The sequence below is a fragment of the Larus michahellis genome, chromosome 6 (genome assembly GCF_964199755.1).
Source record: "Larus michahellis chromosome 6, bLarMic1.1, whole genome shotgun sequence".
Taxonomy (NCBI): domain Eukaryota; kingdom Metazoa; phylum Chordata; class Aves; order Charadriiformes; family Laridae; genus Larus; species Larus michahellis.
This window is the reverse complement of record NC_133901.1, coordinates 46586819-46605684: the sequence shown is the minus strand read 5'-3', so window position 1 is coordinate 46605684 and position 18866 is coordinate 46586819. Positions and strand designations below refer to the sequence as shown.

Sequence of the window (18866 nt, the reverse complement as noted above, 5' to 3'; positions counted from 1 at the left end):
ACAGATAGCGAGTTTTAGGAAACAGGGTGCACCGTTTGTTGTATGTCTAAGAAGAGGTATATATCGTGGAGCTGTTTGTACTGGGTATGTAGAAGAAAATAGTAAAAGCTGTGAATGTTCAAACCATTTCTGTGCTTTATAGCTAAATCCCCATTTAAGACAGAGGCTTTATTATCAGCAGACTGTTTTCAAGAGACACGGTTCTTCCAGTGGGGTCTAAGCAGCAGGTGCATTTGTGACTGCAGTAGGTATCTTCAAAAGGATGAACTCCCAGAAACTGCACAGGTTTCTGGACCTCTCAGAAAAGACATCACAGCTTTTACAAGAGCTGGAGCGGTGCCAGAACTACCTGTCTGTAGGATTCATTCTCAGCTCTAAAGAGAGTCCTGCCTTGTAAATCTAAACTGAATTAAGGACTGGATCCTAAATTCCTTTGGTTTCAGCAAGACTTTGGATGTAAATAACCATATATGTCAGGATTTTAAGTGTTGGATAATCTAACTTATTGAAGAATCTTGTCATTTATGGCATCATGCCAGTAACTAACTGATCAAATCAAAACCTTCAACTTCTTACATATATCTACAGAAGAGCCTTTTCTTCCTCCTTTTTCCTCTTCCAGGAAAGAATCCAGAATATTTACAATGTAGATAGTGTTGTTTTTCCCAGTTCATTCTTTCATTTTTCAGATGTCAAGATAGTTTCAACTGGGCCTTGATTTTTTTCTTTCTTTAAACCTATGAAGCCTTCCCTCTCTAAGAGCTCAGTTTCTGTATGGGTTGAGATAGCCCAGACAAACATCTGTTTCTTAAAGAACACTATAAGCCAGACTTATCATTTTGGGAGACTAAATCTGGATTTCTGAGTGCATGATGACATGCATGTATACCTCTTGATTGCAGGACTCCTCCCTTACAGTTTGTGTTTGAACTGGTCTGTGTAATGAAGTTATAAGAATTGGGTCACTGTTTCCATCATTGAAGCCCCCCATTGTATGGGTGTCTGGCAGAAGATAAATTTGAATAGATCACTTTCAGCACCTCCTGAAAATTAAGTGCTTCCAGTGGAGAACAAAAAACCAGCAGTGCCCAAATTGACAATTTGGGATGGGAGCAGGATGCTGAGTGAGGCAAAAGCATGGCGTATATAAATGAGCAGGGTGGAAAAACTTGCTACATATTGTCTATGTTTATGTTTGCTCTTGACTAAATTTATATCTTTCTTATAACCCAGCTGTGCGAACACACCTGGCCAGGCACAATTCCTGCTATTCATCTAGGTCTCATTACCTGCATTTACTAAAAACCACGTACATTATTGCTCTAAATTTACTCTGGCTTTAAGTAGGACTGCTCATGGTAACTATTCTGTGTCCTAAACAGTATTTTAGTGGGATTTAGTCCCATGCTTAAAGCCAAGCACATGCTTCGGTGCTTGAGTGAGTCTGACAAAAAACACCATCTTCCTAAATCAAGGTTGATGCTGTATTGGTGTGATAACCATTCTGACTTGCCCAAAGCTTAGCCAGCCTCTTGGATTTGCTTGGCTTGAGTCTGTGGCTGGTGGTACACGAAAAAGAAGTTACATGGCCATCATCCACCTTGTTTCCAGCATGGTGACCATGGCTTGGGTGCAATATCTGTCACACACATAGAGCAGGGCCCAAGCTCCCGCCTCCGAACTGGCTGAGAGACACCGTTCCCCCTCGCCTGCTCCGCCTCACCCCGCAATGGCTGCTCTGCGGGCACTGCCAGCCCACTGCGGTCACAGCATTCACCAGCTGCGTCCCCACCGCAAACTCTCCCACTACTTCCCATCTTTGATTTCACCGGGAAACTGTCAACGTCCTACTGTGTTGTCGGTTCATTTCTAATTGCTATAGAGTATTTACAAGGGAATAGAGGCAGATGTTTCTCTTCTGGGTGTGCAAAAACTATAGAAAGCTTAAACTGTTCAATGGGAAAGGAAATCCAGGCGCTGTCCTGATGGTAGGAGGAAATGCCAAGTGCCAGCAAGGCTATTTGCGTGGGAGAAAAATAATTATGGGGTTTGCTTGAGATTTTCCCTTTGTTTCTTGTAATTAGTTTTTATTTACTCCTTTGAACTATTGAGATATTGAAGGCAAAACCTGAGTAATGTCCCTTTCTGTCATACCGAACAAGACAGTAGGAAAAGACACCATATTTTTAGAATAAAGAATAACCACAGCAGCTCTTAAGGGCCATTGTCAGGCTAGTAAGTGAACCACACGGTAAAAGTTCCTCTGCATTGCCGAAGACAAAACTTACCCACTTTCTGGTATGCCTCTTACACATGGGTCGGAGTGCAAACTCACCACCCGTACATACTGACAGCTGAAAAACAGGCTGACATCTGCATAGCGTGAAAACAAGTATGCAAATTCTCAGTAGGAACTCTCAGAACATACTAAAACCAAATGCCCAGTTGCAGTAAAAGTAGACGGCCTGGGTGACCCTGGCCCTAGTGTTGTGGAAACCGTGTTTAAACACGTCAGGGAATACTTCTACCGCTCCTTTTCCACCCCACATTTCTGTCCCTAGCTTCAAGTGGGAAATGTCACCAGCACCTCCAAGTGTAAAAAAAACCCGCCTGTTTCTACTGCTGGCAGTTTCTTTGGTCTGCACAGACAGGGTCCTTCTCTCTGAAAAATCATGCCATAAATTGCAGAACCAGCTGTTGTGATTCTGTCCTTGCTGCCCGTTTCCTCACTCCCTCTCTGCCAGAGAAGGTTCACCTTTTCTGAAGCAGTGTGATGAAACTCCTCTATTTCTACTAGAAATAAGAAACGGCGAAGTCTTTAACTCTCTTTTATGACTTTTTAACAACCTCCCTTAGCCAAAGTTTACTAAATAGCCATTGCTGTCTTTCCCGCGTCCAATCATTCAAAACGTTGGAAAGAGGCTGTTTCAGGAAATCTGTCCTGCTGCAGAGGAAGCCATGTATTCAGCATCCCTCGGAGGAATTACCTGGAAACTCCAAAGATGCCTGCTCCATCCAAGAACATGGCTGTCAGTTGAGTGTTGTTCATAAACAGCACGTGCACATGCAGACCTATGTTCTAAAACTCTTCAAGGGCTTAGGTTTTTCCACTGTAGCTGAAAACCTCCTCCATGAGTTTGTCTGTTTCTCCTTCTGTGTCTTAGGTAGTGTCTAACACACACCGGACTAGTAACAAGGGGAAAAGAGTAGATCTTTGCATTACTTTTCTTAAGTGACTAAGGTTTCCAGTGAGGAAAGGAATGGATCTGTGGCTCCTGGGAGAGACCATGGACCAGAAATGCAGCTGGAACCCACACAGGTAGAGGCAGGAGTTACTTTCTCTGTGCCCAGACACAACTGCTTTTTGAGCACGCTCCAGAGGAGCCCCGAGGCGCCAGGGCACGTGCCTGGCCTTTCCGAACGCAAGCTGAGGATTGAGGAAATTTTCTGTTTCGCTCCAATCTGGTCCTGGAGGCTTTGCTTTCTACTTCATTCTCTCATTTGAGTCTCTATATTTAGTACAACTAAGAATTTCTGGATTATCTTTCTCCTAACCATGCATATTACATAATTGTGCCTGTACTTCTGCAACCTTTCTATGGCTTGTTACATTTATTATTTATTTTTTTAATCTCTTGCTTTGCTAGATTCCCAGGTTGACAAATTAATTGTCTTTTTTGGAGTTATGTTTAAATGATATGTGTAATACTTGATTGAAAAAATATCTTCTGTAATTTTGAAGTCAGATTCAGTGCCAGAAATAAGCGAATGCTACAATTTCCTTGTCCTTCAAAATGCAATTGGAAAATTGTCTGAAACTCCTTCCTTGCTCACACTTGGAAGCTTCCAAAGAGGTGGTTTCATTTTCATGTTGATGACCTTTAGGAACGATTCTTTGACCAAACTTTAAGTAATGGAGACACTCTGGGTTGAAGTTACTCAGTCAGTTGCCAAAATATTTTTTTCCTTTCCATTACACAAGAGAGAAGCTTCCACTGCAACTACAATTTTAGATAGCTAACTTGTAGTCATGCTAAAAAATAAAAGGTGGAACACAAGAAAGAGTTCCCTGAAGAATCTGCGCTGGATTTTAAACAAATGAGAGCCTGTTTTATCATTTTGTTTTGTTTTGATGATAGGTGATTTCAAATAAGGGACAGGAGTTCCACGTAGAAAATCCAGGCAAAATAGATGTATTTAATAAAGTTACTGAGTCTTTGCAATTTTTTAAGCTGTAAGTAATCCAAGATTCACAACTTGTAAGTGTTTAAATTATTTCTCTGTGTGATATTTGTGGTTTCTCTTGGATTGATGTTTTAGTAAAAGGGATTTGTGGAATTGTTTATGTTTCTTCATCCAAAAAAACACAAACATACTCTTCAATTCTTTTTAAAACTGCTACCCAAACATGCTCATCTAGGAAGGTCCGTTAGTCATGCAAATTCCTATAATAAATATTAAAAACTAAAATTTTTAAGAATATTTCATCCAAATTTCATGTCTGTACTGAAACCTAAAGTCAGATGTGCTTAATATGGTTATAGATTTCATAGTAAATGGCTTGCACAGCTCTGTTCTCAAACTTGGAGGGTTTAGAGCATATGTTTTTCAACTTGAGATGTGTTTTCTTTAATCTGGTGCTAAGGTGAAGTATCACGCAATAGCATTAATGTTATGATTTACTGGAGCCCATTAAATCTAATTCATGATCTTATATATTTCCATTGCAGATTGGGTGTCTAGTTTCCTTTGTATCTCAATTTTCAAGCATCTTGAAGTACTGACAAAGCTAATCTACTTGCATATTTTAAATATAGAGACTTTACAAACTTTAAATATCATTTTTTTATTTATTTTCATTATTACTTTGCCTAGATTGAGGAATGAACTTTAAAAATGAGGCTGGAAAAGAGCTGCCCTTAAGACAATAACAAAGTCTTTAGGTCAATTGTTTACGTGTCATGAAGAAACTTTCACTGACTACTTGGTAGTCTATGATTTTTAGCCTGCTCCTTCAGGTTTGTCCATGAGAAAACTGAAGCAAAGTAAATTAAATAATCTGTGTGAAACCACAAAGCTAGTGAGAAGTGTTTTATCCAGTTTCATTTGCCATGATGAAATTTAAGTTCAAGTAAGATGTGAAATGGATTTGTGATATTAGAGATTTATTAAATACGCTTTTGGTGCCTTTATTTATAATGAAAGCATTTATGTGCATTAATACAAAGTCTGCAAAGGTGACCATTTAAGTCAGATCAGCCTCTGCCTATCTCATCTCGAAATATGTGGTCAGAGGAGGTTCAGTATCCCCAGAAATTCTTTTTACACATTCATGAATGAAACAATACAGCTAATAGACCAGTGTTGGAATTAGCATCCGTGGTTTAGAACAAGTCAGATTCATCACTGGAGCCAATTTCTTTGTTGAACATTTCCATATGTTAATAATAGGAGTAATAGGAAGACTTGTATTGTTACGTGTGAAAAGTAAAATAAAAAATAAATGGAAAATAACACTAAATTTATGCTTTTTTCTTCCCAAAGAATGGTAATACTTCTTTACGTGGTTCGAAGGTAAAAGTGTTTTTTATCGAATGATAGTTTTCTCCTGTGACTCACAAAGAGAAAGAATGGGGGCTGTTATGAAAAAGCTGAGGGTCTATTAAATTTACATTCATACCAACCTTAGCATTAAAGACTTTGGGACTCATTTCTCATTTGCTACAAAGCAAATGTATACTGCATTTTACAAAGACTTCAAGGCTGTTTTGTACTGCCAGAACTGTGAAAAGTGCCCAGAGGGTAAACAAAGGCCAACCATTAGCCTATAGCCAAAGCCTCCAGTCTGGATTAGGACCATTGAGAAAATGTCTGTAACAAGTCTTTAAGATCACAGTGTTCGCAATGTATTTTTCAAAACTTTTATTACTATCAAACTGACAGGGAAAGAATGGCTGTTTGAGGGCTAGACGTGAAAGTGCCAGTGCTTGCACCTCCCTTTCCATATTTTTGGGTAACTTTCTAAATTTTTTAGAGAGTTCTAACAGACTTTCTTATATTCTGTTTTATTTTTCCCTTGTACTTTCACTGATGGCTCCTACAAACAACCGATAAGCCATTCAAGCCAGAACTGGTGGTTTGCGCCAGCAGGTTCTGACACTACCTGTAGGTGCTGCGGCTGAAGGCAGCGTGCTTTGCTAATGGAAACCTGGGAAATTCTAAGTTTAATAATGAGGTGGGTCTAGGTCTACAAGAAATATACTTTCCATACAAAATACATGTGCCGTTATTCTTGGAGAGTGTTTTTATCATTTAAACTGTCACAGGGCAGCAGAGTTTTTGAGTCCTGTTTTCCCGTGTGTCACTTGGTTGTGCCCATCCATGATATTTGCAAGTCAGAAGGCGCATAAATAGCTATTAGTGTGTGCTGTGCTTCCCTCCTTGGGAGAATGATAAAGAACAAAGGCAGACACTGACTAGCCAATTTGCCCTTGATTCTCTACCCAACCCCAACAGCCTTTCTCTAGGGTTATCTGATACTTTGGGAAACAGACAGATTCAAAATCTCATTCCAGAGAGGAGTTGGGCTGGAGAAGAGGTCTCTAGTATCTCTACATCTGGCCACTAAAGGTGGCATTTCAGCACTTGTAGTTAGGAATATTTGGTCATAGCAAGAATTAAAAGATTTAGAAGAACTGCCCAATGCAAAAAGAAACAGAAGGGGTTGGGGGATTATTTATTTATTTGTTTGTTTAGGGTTGTCTGTTTTCTTCTTTTAGTAGATTTTTATTGAGAAACTAAAGGAATTAAAGAAAACACAAAAGGGGTTAAAACGTGCACATCTTACTTCAGCAAGTGCCTAAAGAAAACAAAACGATACTCCAGTGCAAAAAGCACATGATCATTTTGCAGTCAAACCTCCTGAATATTAAAGGCCATAGAACTTGACCAAATAATTGCAGCGAGATATTCTATAAATTCTCTAGTTCCTGCAAAATCCTGAATATTGTGGAAGAAAATAGCGGAAAACAGAGGACAGCTCTGACCCCCTCACAATCTCGGAACAAACTCAGTTCCCACCTACTCTCCTACTCATTTCGCCTTTCCCATGTGAGAGACAGAAGCCCCATCAGATGAGAATCTAACCAGGATCTAGTGAGTGCGGCAGCAAATGAGGAAAAGGGACTACATTCCTGTCATTTTCTGTTGCTATGAACCTTCTCTTCGTGACTGCATCAGATGTGATGCAGAATATACCAGATAGGGCCCTTGTGAGAATAAAGGAATTGAATATTGCAAAGTGGTGCAATGGGAGCCATATATAAATACTAAGATAAATACAGATTTGATAAATTACTAGCAAAGGCACTGGAGGGAACAATACAAGATGATGCAGTCAGGCTTTTACATCTCTAACTCTCATGACCCTTAGAGAAGACATGGCTTTCCAGAACTCTGCACTCAAGGCAAGATGTTTTAGTCATTTTACGAATAATTACCCCTTGAGACCTCCCAGATTCTAGGACCATAAAATGTAGCTGTAGGTCTTCAAGTGTGCTGATATACGGCTGTCCATTTCAGAATACAAAAAGATACGATAGGTCCACATTTCTTAGCTCTGATTGCCAGTGTTAATGCGTGTAAATGCAGTGAGGAAGCATGGCATCTGTGCAAACTTACCTTCTTGGCTGCACCTCGTGCCCAGCACTGTGAGAGTTTGCTCCTAAGGCTTCCAGCATGGTGGAAGGAGAGACGTGCAAGTCTTTCAGATTTGCACTGAAGAAGCTCCTCTAGAGCTGAGGATTTGTCCCGGCTGTCTGTGCTGAGCAGCTATTTAATTTAGCTCTACGTACACCAGCACCTAAAAGCTAATTTAAAATAAAAGATTTCAAGCAGCTAGTGAAAGGACAATAGTCATTTTTGCTCCTGACATCCTTGTTTCTCAGAGCTGTTAAGCAAAGGGATAATTTGCTGCAGAGGAAGCATAGTAAATAGAATACATTTTTACAAGAATGTGTTTATCAAGGAATACCTCTATCAGGATGCATAAATGCATGCACTCCCTGAGAAAATGCCATCTTATATGAGTTCTCACAATGGTTCCTGTTCACGTCTTGTTACTTAGCGCCTTCTTAGAGGTCTTTTTTGTATCTTCTACAAGATGTTTTGTCTTGCATCACTTTGCCTGACAGAAATATTACTTACACTAAAATCCTTAATGTGAGATGCCCTATAAAGAGGTTGTTTCATTTAATAACTTTCATTGTATTAGTTCCCCCTAAAGTAATCACTTTGATGAGAACACACTCTGTGTTCCTTTATTTGATCTGGGAATAAAATTATCTTGTCTTTACTTCAGTATCGCCTTCTTATTTTTTCTAGAATAAATAAACATGAAGCTGTCACTGCAGAGCAGGCACTGCCTCTCCCTGTTATAAACCTTTTGATTTCTGCGCTGAGAGAATTCTTCTGCACAATGATCCTTTTAGAATATGCTTGAAGCACTGTGTTTTCTCGCTTTCTTGTTTCCCATGTAGATACACGAGTAATGACAGAGAGTTCCTGCTGTCCCAGTAGATTATACGTCCTACCAAGTTTTCTGTCCTTCTCATAGAACTGATCAGATTATTTGTCATGAAGAAATTGTTTAATGTATCAGGCACTAATTTTATTATAATTATTATAGCAACCAAAGACAGCAGTTGTGAGATTTGAGCCCTTTTATACCCGTAAAACATACTGCAGCCCTCTATTCCATAAAGTCTTACTTAAAGTGCTTGACTTACGCACTATTCACCTACATGGCCATCACGAGCTGATAAACCCTTGTTGTGTAGCTGGGCCCTCAGAACTGTCTCTTACACTTTGGTGAGGCCAGAACTTCAGCTCTTCTCTAAGTCTTTGTAAGATGGAGGCTTCGTTGCAAAATCTTTATGGTATGAGCTTTTCTTTTGAGGGGAGAAGACATTTTGAGGTATGTCTACTTTCTCATTTTCATTAACTAAAGGTTTGACTAATCAATCTTTACCCAAATATTTGGGTTAATCAAGTGCTAGGGGATGTTAATGATGATGATTGCACACTTTTTTTTCAGGCCAAAGAAACAGCCATTGTAGTCAGCCCTAGGCCAGACGTATCTTCACCACAGCTTCTTTCAGTGTAGGAGGAACGTAGGCTGGAGAACAATGCTAATAACTTATATTACTACTTTTTTAGTAGTAGTAGTAGTAGTAGTAGTATTTGGAGGATCAAACCACAGAACTATTCAGGCTAAATCTTGTCACCTCCTCCAGATCATTATGCTATTGCCTGCCATATTCACCAAGGGGCTGTAACATCCACTGTGTAAATACTGGAGATCCTGGCCTACAATGTGGTGGTTTCTCGTCAGTATTTGCCAAAAAAAACCACAAGTCAAAAAGAAAAAAACATTAAATCCAAAAACTGTGGAAGAAATGTGTCTGTCACAGTCAGATTATTGCTATCTACTCTAGAGCATGGTGATATCGCTTTGAATCCTAGCCCAGTATTATGGCTGCTCACCTCCATGTCTCTCTAACTGTGGACTTTCAAAAAAGCTGTAAACACAGATTACTCTTTGTGTACTATATACACTTAACGTACTAAACGTCAACAAAAGTCTCTATTAGAAAAATAGAAAATCCTGGGTTTATTTACTATAAAAGCATCTATCAAATAATGAGATGTAAATGTTGTATGCTTTTAACTCTTTGGGAACATCAGTAAGAAATACCAATGTACATGGTTTCTGAAAGTCCAAACTGGTAATCCATTTGAGACACCACCAGGGTTTCTGGGGGTATATTTAAATGAAATGTTATTGTTTGCAGGTTTCCATCTCGCTTAGAAGACGCCGGGCTCCTTTTTGCAACACGATATGTTGGTGACTGGATAGTTCTAGGGGCTAATGAGGAGATAAAAAATCACAGTGAACCTAATGGCCATTTCAAATCTAATCCAAGTAAGTATTGTTCATTTGATCTTTAATCTGGTATCTAATCGAAGTAAGTGTTGTTCATTTAGCCTTTAATCTGGTAGCTATCTGATAAAGGCATATGAGAAATGAGTTGACTGTCACTGCGATTTGCCAGACAGTTGTAAGAAATCATTTTCTAAACTGATGTATTTATTTGGTAGCACCTGTGAAGAAGCTAGCAGCTCAACAGGAACAGAAATCTTGTCATCATTAGTCAAAGGACTGACACACTCGATGGAAGAGAATAAATAAACTGGGCTTTTTTCTGGTTTTCTTTCCTGAAAAACAGCACTTCTTTGTTCAAATAACATCTGAGATCTTAGTTAAGCAGTGGGAAGGAGGTGGCTTTATGGAGCAAAGGGAAATGCAGATGCTAGACATCTTCAGAGAAGATGGAAACGCATTTATCACCCATGTACGGAGCACCCGAGGCCAATTTCAAGCCCTGGGAAGAAACAAAATACCAGAGCATTTAGTATCTCTGCCTTTCCTCGGTTGTCAAGGAATACAGTGCAACTGCAAGGTTAAAAATAAGTGGGTCCTAAGATCAGGTTTTTCATTTATCATAAAGAGAACATGTAATTTTTTTTACCTCTAGCTGATTTTCATCACTGTTGAGAGGATCACCGTCAGGAAACAGGCAAGCACTCTTCTTACCCCGTGTCAGACTTTGGTGTTTATTTCAGCTTGAATCTTTTGTTGCCATAATTTAGAGGCCTGTGTGCTCATCTCCTCCTTAAAACTGGAAAAGGAGGGTTCATGACTTAATATGTTTCTTTGGTGCCTTAAGAGGCTTTCAGGACCCTGCCCTGTGCACCGCCAGGAGGGGTAGACCCTCTGCCCTGAGATTTGGTGCCTGAGCCCCACACACTGGCCAGCCCCCCACTGCCCCACACCGCACTGCCCCACAGGGCGGCTTCACTGTGGCTGCAAACTTCCCGAGGACTGAAAATACAGCTAAGTGTTGACAGCTCTCCTAGGCTTGTTAGCCCCAAATCATCCAAGTTTGGGGAGGGCAGGCCTCACTTTTTTTTTTTTTCCTAATTCCCTTTAAGTTAGACAAACTGTAAGTGGATTAATATAAACAAAGAGTGAGTAATCTGGGTAGTATAAGAGCGAACATTATAGATTATGAGCTGAGGGACAGGGCTCAAAAGGCGGCAATTCAGCAGCCAGTCAGAATCAACAACTAATTTTTTCTTTACTTACTTTAGGGTTTTTAGTGCCCTCTGGAAGGACATCAACAAGATTTAGACACAAGCATATCACTACCGTAATGAACACTGACAAAAAAAATGAGAAACTGGAACTGGAAATGCATTTGCAATACGCCTTCTTTGGGAATTACTACCATAATTACACCAGTTTAGAAAGCAATACCTTTGTAAGCGCTTTTACCCCATCATGTATCACACTAGGGATTATAACATTTTAATGACCTCGGTGGCTAAATTTTACAATATCTATAATAGTATGAAATCTAGGAGAATTTTTGGCCCCATTGAGGCCATAGACAATTTCCTACTGACTTTGTTGGAGCCAGCAAAATCCTTCCTAATTTTCCAGGTGTGACCAGTTCCAGTCACAAAAGGGGCTTATGTTTTCCTCGTACTCTTAACATATGAGTGAACTGATGCTTTTCATATACATACACTACAAATGCCCTGAGTTTTATTTCACTAAAGATATTATGACATGGAATGCAGTGTTTATTCATGAAACATGTACCTTTTAATAGCAGTTACTGAAAGGGTGATATATACATCCCTATTTCTCTTGTCATCAAATAAAATGAAATTCATAGACCTGCTCTTAGCTAACGTGATACACGTTTTATGGCTAAATAAGGCCTTGAAAATGAAAATCTTCTGCCCTTCTCATGAGGTATATAGATCCAAATTAAATGAGCAAGTTACATTAAGGCACCTGCAAACCTTGAAAAGGGTGTATTGGCTTGTTCATTCTTCCTACGGATAATAAACTCACCCGTGAAACATCTTCTAGAGAGCAAGGCAAGGAAAGCGAATGTCGCCCTGCCTTAGCTTCCTTTGTGTTTTTACAGTTTTCTGAATTGGGGCATCCTTTCTGGAGATGGGACTATAAGAGATTGATAGACAGGATCAGTTTGCACATGAAAGGTAATGATTGATCCCTGGCCATTCCACGAAGCACCAGTTAGTGTGCTGCGCAATTTCAGAAGTAAATCAGAATAACTAGTTGAAAAATAAAAGGAGGTAAAAAAGCTCACTTTCCTTCAGCTTTAGAAAATATATGTTGTGTTAGAAAAGGTGTTAACTGACAACATGTTTTAACTGACATGGCGATAAATATGACCAAGCCCCAGCGTTTTCTCCAGTGTGCAAACTGCCTTTGCAAGAGCCTGGAGAGATTCCTGCTGGTCTCTGCAGGATTTGGCTTGAGCTCCTCTGCAGGAATTAGTTCGTGGCAGTGGAAGTAAATAGGCCCTTGGGGATGCCGCTGCTGCCGCTGAGGTATTTATTTTTGTAATAACTTGTTGGCTGCTGCAGAGATGGGAACTCACAACCATGGCTCCTGCATGTAAAACTCCACACTGTTCATCCTTATCAGTTAGAGTTAGTTATCCTTCGCAAGGACAGAAATGGTAAGAGCCATAAACTTGGGGACCTGGCTACCAAACTCTTCCTGCACCCTGGTGGCCACTTGCCATTCTTCTGGGAGCAGTTTCTGTCCCAGCGCTCCGCAGTTCCTGCTGGTGCCCGCCAGCAGGCAAAGCCGACCCCTTGGACCATGGGGTTACATAGGCTGAGGGCATCAGAAGATCACAGGATTTTTCCGACTCATAACAGAACCAATAAAATGCACTTCTTATGAAGGAGGCTCCCTCATTATTCACAGTTTCCAGTGGCTGCTCACACTGTGTCACCATTCAACAATCCTTTCTCTAGCGTGGCTCCTGGGCACCTCCTGGCTAACAGAGCCCAGCACCATTTGAGGAGCTCTTCTTCTAGCCTCCAAAATTGTCACCAGATTTCTCTGTTCTTCCTTTCAAATCAGGTAGAAAATAGCAGGGAAGCACAACTCTCTACCCACCACTTTGAAGGAAAAGAGGGCAGACTGGTCAGCGACCACATTTCATTAGTCAAAGAAGAAATGAGGTTATTTTCCTTCCCTTGCCAGACTCCGGCACTTGAAGAAAACTGAAATGAAAATAAGACTGAAAAGGCCTTTGATAATGACACAGCGCTTTCTCATCACGTGCGCTCTTTTATCAGCACTTACAGACATTTGAGCACAGAGTGGAGCCCTGTAGAATTGGCTGGTTTTCACATTTTTAGGAATTGTTTTCTCACTTATTTCCTATTTTCTTACCAGCAGGTCCAACCACATCCAGAACCCAGATAATAGTTGCATTGGTATCTCTGCCAGCTTTGTTTAAAATCCCTTTTCTACTCTTTAAACAAGCTTGGAGCTCCACTTATTCCCCTTCTGATACATAACTTAAGCAAAACTTGACTTGAGGCCAACAATATCTAAAAAAGGAGACAGAAAGCTTGGGCAGAATAGGAAACAGGTAATTCTGCTGCTGTTGCAAGTGCTGGAACATAGACTTAGCATTTTCTAATAACTTTCTCCAGCTGCCAGTTACTTGTTCAAAATGAAACACATATACCATAGGGGGAAGAAGGCTGATGTGTTTCTAAGTTAAAAGAAATGTTGTCAAACATCTGTGTGCCACCTGGTAGCCTTAACCAAAATTTTTTCCCTCCTCCCAGCTGTTGCTTGCCTTGCTATGCATCCGGTGGTTGCCACCTCCACTCCAGCGGTGGTTGCATTTCAGTGGTTTTGCACCTGTACCATGATGGCAGGATCTGTAGGCTTCATTTCATTTTCACCGAGTCCAAACTCCCATTGGAGTTCACCTGGGAAAGCAGTCAGAAAAGGTGACCAAGAGCCTCAAAACACAGTTTGGAGCAACAGAGTCCTCTGAGATCCAGCAGGATCCGAACCCCTCCTGCAGTAGGTAGCCTCCATGGAAAATCACGGGCCCCCTGAATATCCCCCCAGCCAAACAGGAAAGCCTATGTTAGTGTTGGACAGCTGTAACACCTTCATGATTTGTGAACAGAAAACATCAAAGGCCACTGAATCTCAGAGTCCTAGCTCCCTCTCCTGGCAGAGCACTGTAGTGGTAATAGAAACGGGGGCTGTGCGGGGTGCTCCCCCCGGCACAAGCCAGCCTGACCTCCGAGCTGCAGCTCCGCAAAGGGAGATGCAGAGGAACCATGTCCCCACCGAGCAGTGGCTCCTCGCCGCAAGGAGCCCGGTGGTAATGATGCAGATACAGCTCTACCAGCAGATTAACACAGGATTAACAAAGGCAAAATCTATTCTAGTGAAGAACATCTGTGACATAGCTTTAGCTGCATAAAAAATATGTACTTGAGCACAGATAAAACTTCATTGCTGTGCATTATCTGCAGTCCTTAAGGTTGGGGGTAGTGCAATTTATTCTCTAATACTTTGATACCAGACTGACTCGTGCAACTGTGCCATGATTCCTTTCCAACACCACAAGCCTTCTTCTGTTTGCTGTTTTCTGTAAACACTGAGCCCACAGAGTGCTTCCCCAGACTGTAACTTTCCCCTTGAGAAACACACATCTATCTGGCTAGATGCGAACCTGTCACTGCAGCAGGAAATGTACAACACAAGGGCTCTCGTTAGTAGTTTCCAGCCCTTCAGAAACGTCTGTTGCATTTCCACATGTGAAATGCAACATTCCACATTATTGACCCTAGGTCCCAAGAAGCATCCACTGCATCCCTACGTAGTGGTGGGTCCTTGGATGTGACATCTGTGGCAGCACAAGAAGTGGAAGTGTGACGCCTGCCATCTTGGCCCAGGGCTGAGACAGGGTCCTTCAGAGAACAAGCTGGCTCCTGCAGTGGCAAAAGCAGCAGGAGCTCGCCCCGAGCACAGAAGCCACTGAGAGCAAGCCGACCTGTGAGTGCTCCACTGGCACTGCCCCACGGCACTGCAGCAGCCACCCCTTCCAGCATCAGCAGGGGTATGGTGTGGTGGGACCCCAATACGTCACCGCTCCTGCTGTATAGAGGGTCATCCAGTTTGGCCATCTCAGCCATTGGCCATTAGCAACTTGGGCCGGGTACATCAGCGGTTTAGCTTCATAGTGTTTTGCTTTGTTCGCACTGTGTTTCTGCACCAAGGGTGGCTGAAGTCTACCAAAAGCCTCCCTTTTGGGTGGGCTTGGACTGCTGGGAATGGGGCCTGTGAGCATCAGACCTTCTCCATTCCTGCTGTTTCTGTGGAGAAAGTGGAAGTGGGGTTTCCTGTACAAGTCAAACAACACCACTCTTAGCTGTTTACAGTGGGGTTTTTTAGAGGATTATTTGAGGGGTTTTTTCAATTTTGGGCAATGAGGTTATAGCTCTTGTTTATGAGAAGCGGGATGTAGCTCACAGACGTGCCTGCTGGTTTCTGTTGCAGTTGTGTGTTCTTCTAGGTTTCACACCAGTGCAGTTTTCCCAAGGTGTGATGGCCTTTTGCTTCAGGTGTCTTGCTTCAGGAGACCCCTCACTCTCCAGCACTGACTACAGTTCCTGCTTGAATGGTAAGGCCTTAAGTATGTTCTTACAGGTCCATAAAGCAAAGCTAAAGCTGCACTGAAGTCAAGCCGAGGCTGTGGCTCATAAAACGTCTCATTATACGTTAACCATCCTGGTTGTAGAAGACTTTCTGTGTATTAGTCAGAATTAAATTATTGTTTCTTCCTCAGGGAGAGAAAAGGAGATATTGAAGAAGAGAGAGAAAGACAAAGGGGGAAGTATGCTCCTGGATATTGCAAAGATCTCTAAACTTCACTGCAAAATTTTACCAGCACACTCATCAATTTCATGTTAGGTATCGTAAGCAACTCATCTTTACATTACTATAATGCAAAAAAGGCCCCTCTCCTGCAAATGCTCACACATTTCCTTTGTCAGCCCTCATTCCTGCACTAATCATCAGGCTGCGGTTTTATGCTGTCCTGCAAAGTGTTAGGTTATTAGTTGCTCAAAATTTACTTCAGTTAAAGACATTATAAAAAAATGTAAAACTCTTGTAACCTGAAAAACAATAGCGTCGTTTTCTTCCTTTACCTCTCTTCAGTATTTTGTCCCCAGCAGCTATTATGTCCCTGTGATAAAACCAAAGCCCAGTATTGATGTACTAGATTCTGGAATATGTCTCAGAACCAGTCATTAAGTGTTGGTGCTTACTCCCAGCTTACATAGCATCACTAATGTTAACTGATTATATCTAGTTATGTTTGTTCAGGCGGTTTTTCAGACCGAGGATATATTTTCCGACATCTGAATATGCTCGTGATTTTTTCTCTTAACATTATCTTTTCATGCGATACCTAGTTTTCTCAATTTAAATACGTTTTCTTAAAGTATAGAAAGAATATTTATGTACCTCAAGTTCTGCATCCCCACAGTTCAGGATTTGGCCCCGTCTCTGATAGTCTGTCTTGTGACACAGCCAGCATTGAAAGAACGGGATGTTACACCTAATGTGCTTCTCCTTTGTATTTATTTATTTTCATCTGCTCTCCAACCAGAGTAGGTAAGCAGTGTTAAATTTGAGAAATTCTAATTTGTGGTCTCAGATGGAGAAAGGGAAGATGAGTCAGTAAGGGCAAAAGTTTCCAGGACTGAAGAGCCCTGGATGAAGTGGTGGTGTCAGTCCTTGTGACCAGCAGCAACCACAGGCTGAGTTCCTCCTCCGAACCTGAAAGTCTGCGTTTCCTGAATCAACAGGCCCAGCGCAGGGCTCGCTCTCGCCACCAGCACTCACGTAAGAGGCCCTGTTCACATCGCTGAATACACGTGTGGTTTGTGTCAATACACACGGTGGTTGATACGTGTTTTGTAGCCATGAGAACAGCTAGCAGTCAATTCACTGAACTTTGTAATTGATCACAAAGGGATGTGGGAAAGTTCTCCGTCAGTCAGAGTCCTTAGATCAGAAGTGGTTGTCTCTTAGAAAGGGACAGCCCGCTTCAGCTAGAAGTGGTTGGGGCTGATACAGAAATTATGGGGTAGAATACCTGTATGGCTGCTTTTATGCAGTAGACGAGATTAAATGCTGGTCTCTTTTAACCTCACATTTTTCTATGTGAAGAGGGCGGTATGTATGCCCGCAGGCTTGCATGGCAGACTCTAACTGGGTACTAACTCCTTTTTTTTTATTGTGCAGAGCTGTGCATCTCTGGGTGGAGCGGTCATTCTGCCTCCCAAGCACCTGTTCAGGAAGAGATGTTAAAACACATAGTTTTGTGTAAAAAAATTCAGTCTTTTCTTCCAGCAGCAGCTGATCTAGTAGGAGAGAGCTGCCTACACCTTGACCAGTTCGGCCACACAGCTTGCTAGGTAAGGACAGGCCAGCACACATGCTGGTGCCAGGAATATTGCTACTGATTGTGCTCGCTGAACCATGTTGTATCAGCTGCAGCCGTTTCAGAGGAGCATGTCCAAGAGGAGTTACAGCTAACAAGGCTCTATTTGAGGGGGAAAATGAGACCAGAGTGAGATTTATGACAATTGCAAGTACAGAATAAGCAGTATGAACAGACAAGCCCCAAGGAATGGTAAAATGCTCTTTACATACAAATATTTTCAGTGGTAAAATAAATGTAAAAAAAGACAAAAAATATCAGAAAATAAGAGAATGAACTGTAACAAGCAATTTTTCTAAAAAGAGCCTGCGTTTCCCATGGGATTCAGTTGAATGGGGGAAGATAAAAAAAAGGAAGAGCAGAAACTGCTCGCAACGCAGAACAAACCTTGAGTGCCAAGAACATGTTCCAGATTTTTTTAAAGATGCCTGGCTCTTATCTCAGCCCTGATTCATCACGGTTTACTCCCAGAATAATTCAGAATTCAAGGACCTTGCTCCTATGGTGTTAATGGGTTACGTTCAGCATTAAAACCTATGGTACACATAGCTGCTTAATTATTCGCTCCAGACTGGTTTTAGTGGTTGATAGAAATAAAAAATAACAACGGCAACAATTACGTTGTTTTACATTTTGTAGGTGAAATGATTTTTTCTTTTAACTGCATAATCCATGACGGTGCACAGGGAGGAGGGGGCCCATATAAAGGAGGGGTTGTGCTGGCTGTGACACAAAAGATTAGCGTGCCCATGACTGAGGAGGAGGAAAAGGAAAACACCGCCATAAAAGTGACAGTAGAGGTGAAGAATTGTGGTGAATGTGTAATGCACCACCGAAAAGATGCAGGAGAAAACATACCAAACTGAAAGTCTTATCGTATCTATCCTGCTGTTACAAAGCAGGAATTAATTTGAAGGGAAGAAGCTGCTGTTCTCGTTGGCTCGCATCACTTGTTCATAAACACAGGCAAGAAAAATGCTAAAGTGATACAATTACCATAATTACTATCTTTGTTCAAAAAATGCGGTGGTGGTTTTCCACCCTGAATTTTGTTCCGGCAGCTGTTGTGGATAATACCAATGGGGAGCTGATGGCACGTACTGCAGTTCCTCCAGGAACACGGTAAATCTCGCGCCTCAAATGCACCAGCCACGCAGGCTGTCAGAGCCAATTGCACACACAGGAGCACCGAGAGGTATTAACCAGTCTTCCTCTTACAAGAAATTTGCGTGTAGCTAACCAAAGATACCGGGTCAAACCAATCCTGGCAAACGTATGCCACTCCGACAGCAGACACAAACGATTTAGAATCAATGGGTCTAAATGTAGGGTTTCTGCAAAGGGTCAGACTTAGCATTTAATTAATTGAGCCCTGTTTTGAAAGCATGCTGTGGCAGTAGGGTGGAAATAGGCAGGCCAAAGAAA

General features: G+C 41.5%; 1 long non-coding RNA gene across 1 annotated transcript in view; it reads left to right on the top strand.

Annotated features, from left to right (window-relative positions):
• The window catches only part of LOC141744820 (uncharacterized), a 132830-nt gene extending 114798 nt beyond the window's left edge, over positions 1–18032 (top strand). Inside the window, exons 2-4 of the long non-coding RNA XR_012587587.1 lie at positions 9852–9982; positions 15504–15611; positions 15777–18032. This is a non-coding gene — a long non-coding RNA (uncharacterized LOC141744820). The remainder of the gene's footprint in view (positions 1–9851; positions 9983–15503; positions 15612–15776) is intronic.
• The last annotated feature ends 834 nt before the right edge of the window (positions 18033–18866 follow it).